Raw genomic sequence first — 6,000 nt, 5'->3', positions numbered from 1 at the left:
ACGCGCAGGCACACCAACGCTGGGGCTCTGCGCCTGCCTAGCCTCCCAAAACTCCCAACGTTCCCGTTCTCGGCCGATTATCATTTTTTTGCCAGACGGCCACAGAAATACCAAACGTCGCAGGATGGCTCCCACACCAAAACAGCCACCGCCAAAAGCTATTGCCGGGCCTCACCGGCCTCCGGCACCGCACGCGCAGGCACACCAACGCTGGGGCTCTGCGCCTGCCTAGCCTCCCAAAAATCCAAACGTTCCCGTTCTCGGCCGATTATCATTTTTTTGCCCAGACGGCCGCCGAAATACCAAACGTCGCAGGATGGCTCCCACACCAAAACAGCCACCGCCAAAAGCTATTGCCGGGCCTCACCGGCCTCCGGCACCGCACGCGCAGGCACACCAACGCTGGGGCTCTGCGCCTGCCTAGCCTCCCAAAACTCCCAACGTTCCCGTTCTCGGCCGATTATCATTTTTTTGCCCAGACGGCCGCCGAAATACCAAACGTCGCAGGATGGCTCCCACACCAAAACAGCCACCGCCAAAAGCTATTGCTGGGCCTCACCGGCCTCCGGCACCGCACGCGCAGGCACACCAAAGCTGGGGCTCTGTGCCTGCCTAGCCTCCCAAAAATCCAAACGTTCCCGTTCTCGGCCGATTATCATTTTTTTGCCCAGACGGCCGCCGAAATACCAAACGTCGCAGGATGGCTCCCACACCAAAACAGCCACCGCCAAAAGCTATTGCCGGGCCTCACCGGCCTCCGGCACCGCACGCGCAGGCACACCAACGCTGGGGCTCTGCGCCTGCCTAGCCTCCCAAAAATCCCAACGTTCCCATTCTCGGCCGATTATCATTTTTTTGCCCAGACGGCCGCCGAAATACCAAACGTCGCAGGATGGCTCCCACACCAAAAGAGCCACCGCCAAAAGCTATTGCCGGGCCTCACCGGCCTCCGGCACCGCACGCGCAGGCACACCAACGCTGGGGCTCTGCGCCTGCCTAGCCTCCCAAAACTCCCAACGTTCCCATTCTCGGCTTATTATCATTTTTTTGCCCAGACGGCCGCCGAAATACCAAACGTTGCAGGATGGCTCCCACAACAAAAGAGCCACCGCCAAAAGCTATTGCCGGGCCTCACCGGCCTCCGGCACCGCACGTGCAGGCACACCAACGCTGGGGCTCTGCGCCTGCCTAGCCTCCCGAAAATCCAAACGTTCCCATTCTCGGCCGATTATCATTTTTTTGCCCAGACGGCCGCCGAAATACCAAAAGTCGCAGGATGACTCCCACACCAAAACAGCCACCGCCAAAAGCTATTGCCGGGCCTCACCGGCCTCCGGCACCGCACGCGCAGGCACACCAACGCTGGGGCTCTGCGCCTGCCTAGCCTCCCAAAAATCCAAACGTTCCCGTTCTCGGCCGATTATCATTTTTTTGCCCAGGCGGCCGCCGAAATACCAAACGTCGCAGGATGGCTCCCACACCAAAAGAGCCACCGCCAAAAGCTATTGCCGGGCCTCACCGGCCTCCGGCACCGCACGCGCAGGCACACCAACGCTGGGGCTCTGCGCCTGCCTAGCCTCCCAAAACTCCCAACGTTCCCGTTCTTGGCCGATTATCATTTTTTTGCCCAGACGGACGCCGAAATACCAAATGTCACAGGATGGCTCCCACACCAAAACAGCCACCGCCAAAAGCTATTGCCGGGCCTCACCGGCCTCCGGCACCGCACGCGCAGGCACACCAACGCTGGGGCTCTGCGCCTGCCTAGCCTCCCAAAAATCCAAACGTTCCCGTTCTCGGCCGATTATCACTTTTTTGCCCAGACGGCCGCCGAAATACCAAACGTCGCAGGATGGCTCCCACACCAAAACAGCCACCACCAAAAGCTATTGCTGGGCCTCACCGGCCTCCAGCACCGCACGCGCAGGCACACCAACGCTGGGGCTCTGCGCCTGCCTAGCCTCCCAGAAATCCAAACGTTCCCGTTCTCGGCCGATTATCATTTTTTGCCCAGACGGCCGCTGAAATACCAAACGTCGCAGGATGGCTCCCACACCAAAAGAGCCACCGCCCAAAGCTATTGCCGGGCCTCACCGGCCTCCGGCACCGCACGCGCAGGCACACCAACGCTGGGGCTCTGCGCCTGCCTAGCCTCCCAAAAATCCCAACGTTCCCGTTCTCGGCCGATTATCATTTTTTTGCCCAGACGGCCGCCGAAATACCAAACGTCGCAGGATGGCTCCCACACCAAAAGAGCCACCGCCAAAAGCTATTGCCGGGCCTCACCGGCCTCCGGCACCGCACGCGCAGGCACACCAACGCTGGGGCTCTGCGCCTGCCTAGCCTCCCAAAAATCCAAACGTTCCCGTTCTCGGCCGATTATCATTTTTTTGCCCAGACGGCCGCCGAAATACCAAACGTCGCAGGATGGCTCCCACACCAAAAGAGCCACCGCCAAAAGCTATTGCCGGGCCTCACCGGCCTCCGGCACCGCACGCGCAGGCACACCAACGCTGGGGCTCTGCGCCTGCCTAGCCTCCCAAAAATCCAAACGTTCCCGTTCTCGGCCGATTATCATTTTTTTGCCCAGACGGACGCCGAAATACCAAACGTCGCAGGATGGCTCCCACACCAAAACAGCCACCGCCAAAAGCTATGGCTGGGCCTCACCGGCCTCCGGCACCGCACGCGCAGGCACACCAAAGCTGGGGCTCTGTGCCTGCCTAGCCTCCCAAAAATCCAAACGTTCCCGTTCTCGGCCGATTATCATTTTTTTGCCCAGACGGCCGCCGAAATACCAAACGTCGCAGGATGGCTCCCACACCAAAACAGCCACCGCCAAAAGCTATTGCCGGGCCTCACCGGCCTCCGGCACCGCACGCGCAGGCACACCAACGCTGGGGCTCTGCGCCTGCCTAGCCTCCCAAAACTCCCAACGTTCCCGTTCTCGGCTGATTATCATTTTTTTGCCCAGACGGCCGCCGAAATACCAAACGTCGCAGGATGGCTCCCACACCAAAAGAGCCACCGCCAAAAGCTATTGCCGGGCCTCACCGGCCTCCGGCACCGCACGCGCAGGCACACCAACGCTGGGGCTCTGCGCCTGCCTAGCCTCCCAAAAATCCAAACGTTCCCGTTCTCGGCCGATTATCATTTTTTTGCCCAGGCGGCCGCCGAAATACCAAACGTCGCAGGATGGCTCCCACACCAAAAGAGCCACCGCCAAAAGCTATTGCCGGGCCTCACCGGCCTCCGGCACCGCACGCGCAGGCACACCAACGCTGGGGCTCTGCGCCTGCCTAGCCTCCCAAAACTCCCAACGTTCCCGTTTTCGGCTGATTATCATTTTTTTGCCCAGGCGGCCGCCGAAATACCAAACGTCGCAGGATGGCTCCCACACCAAAAGAGCCACCGCCAAAAGCTATTGCCGGGCCTCACCGGCCTCCGGCACCGCACGCGCAGGCACACCAACGCTGGGGCTCTGCGCCTGCCTAGCCTCCCAAAACTCCCAACGTTCCCGTTCTCGGCCGATTATCATTTTTTTGCCCAGACGGCCGCCGAAATACCAAACGTCGCAGGATGGCTCCCACACCAAAAGAGCCACCGCCAAAAGCTATTGCCGGGCCTCACCGGCCTCCGGCACCGCACGCGCAGGCACACCAACGCTGGGGCTCTGCGCCTGCCTAGCCTCCCAAAACTCCCAACGTTCCCGTTCTCGGCCGATTATCATTTTTTTGCCCAGGCGGCCGCCAAAATACCAAACGTCGCAGGATGGCTCCCACACCAAAAGAGCCACCGCCAAAAGCTATTGCCGGGCCTCACCGGCCTCCGGCACCGCACGCGCAGGCACACCAACGCTGGGGCTCTGCGCCTGCCTAGCCTCCCAAAACTCCCAACGTTCCCGTTCTCGGCCGATTATCATTTTTTTGCCCAGGCGGCCGCCGAAATACCAAACGTCGCAGGATGGCTCCCACACCAAAAGAGCCACCGCCCAAAGCTATTGCCGGGCCTCACCGGCCTCCGGCACCGCACGCGCAGGCACACCAACGCTGGGGCTCTGCGCCTGCCTAGCCTCCCAAAAATCCAAACGTTCCCGTTCTCGGCCGATTATCATTTTTTTTCCCAGACGGCCGCCGAAATACCAAACGTCGCAGGATGGCTCCCACACCAAAAGAGCCACCGCCAAAAGCTATTGCCGGGCCTCACCGGCCTCCGGCACCGCACGCGCAGGCACACCAACGCTGGGGCTCTGCGCCTGCCTAGCCTCCCAAAAATCCAAACGTTCCCGTTCTCGGCCGATTATCATTTTTTTGCCCAGACGGCCGCCGAAATACCAAACGTCGCAGGATGGCTCCCACACCAAAAGAGCCACCGCCAAAAGCTATTGCCGGGCCTCACCGGCCTCCGGCACCGCACGCGCAGGCACACCAACGCTGGGGCTCTGCGCCTGCCTAGCCTCCCAAAAATCCCAACGTTCCCGTTCTCGGCCGATTATCATTTTTTTGCCCAGGCGGCCGCCGAAATACCAAACGTCGCAGGATGGCTCCCACACCAAAAGAGCCACCGCCAAAAGCTATTGCCGGGCCTCACCGGCCTCCGGCACCGCACGCGCAGGCACACCAACGCTGGGGCTCTGCGCCTGCCTAGCCTCCCAAAAATCCAAACGTTCCCATTCTCGGCCGATTATCATTTTTTTGCCCAGACGGCCGCCGAAATACCACACGTCGCAGGATGACTCCCACACCAAAAGAGCCACTGCCAAAAGCTATTGCCGGGCCTCACCGGCCTCCGGCACCGCACGCGCAGGCACACCAACGCTGGGGCTCTGCGCCTGCCTAGCCTCCCAAAAATCCAAACGTTCCCGTTCTCGGCCGATTATCATTTTTTTGCCCAGACGGACGCCGAAATACCAAATGTCACAGGATGGCTCCCACACCAAAAGAGCCACCGCCAAAAGCTATTGCCGGGCCTCACCGGCCTCCAGCACCGCACGCGCAGGCACACCAACGCTGGGGCTCTGCGCCTGCCTAGCCTCCCAAAAATCCAAACGTTCCCGTTCTCGGCCGATTATCATTTTTTTGCCCAGACGGCCGCCGAAATACCAAACGTCGCAGGATGGCTCCCACACCAAAACAGCCACCGCCAAAAGCTATTGCCGGGCCTCACCGGCCTCCGGCACCGCACGCGCAGGCACACCAACGCTGGGGCTCTGCGCCTGCCTAGCCTCCCAAAAATCCCAACGTTCCCCTTCTCGGCCGATTATCCTTTTTTTGCCCAGACGGCCGCCGAAATACCAAACGTCGCAGGATGGCTCCCACACCAATACAGCCACCGCCAAAAGCTATTGCTGGGCCTCACCGGCCTCCGGCACCGCACGCGCAGGCACACCAACGCTGGGGCTCTGCGCCTGCCTAGCCTCCCAAAACTCCCAACGTTCCCGTTCTCGGCCGATTATCATTTTTTTGCCCAGGCGGCCGCCGAAATACCAAATGTCACAGGATGGCTCCCACACCAAAAGAGCCACCGCCAAAAGCTATTGCCGGGCCTCACCGGCCTCTGGCACCGCACGCGCAGGCACACCAACGCTGGGGCTCTGCGCCTGCCTAGCCTCCCGAAAATCCAAACGTTCCCATTCTCGGCCGATTATCATTTTTTTGCCCAGACGGCCGCCGAAATACCAAACGTCGCAGGATGGCTCCCACACCAAAAGAGCCACCGCCAAAAGCTATTGCCGGGCCTCACCGGCCTCCGGCACCGCACGCGCAGGCACACCAACGCTGGGGCTCTGCGCCTGCCTAGCCTCCCAAAAATCCCAACGTTCCCGTTCTCGGCCGATTATCATTTTTTTGCCCAGACGGCCACCGAAATACCAAACGTCGCAGGATGGCTCCCACACCAAAACAGCCACCGCCCAAAGCTATTGCCGGGCCTCACCGGCCTCCGGCACCGCACGCGCAGGCACACCAACGCTGGGGCTCTGCGCCTGCCTAGCCTCCCAAA

The sequence above is a fragment of the Phalacrocorax carbo genome, chromosome 29 (assembly GCF_963921805.1).
Source record: "Phalacrocorax carbo chromosome 29, bPhaCar2.1, whole genome shotgun sequence".
Lineage (NCBI taxonomy): Eukaryota > Metazoa > Chordata > Aves > Suliformes > Phalacrocoracidae > Phalacrocorax > Phalacrocorax carbo.
Note: the sequence above shows the minus strand (reverse complement) of the source record.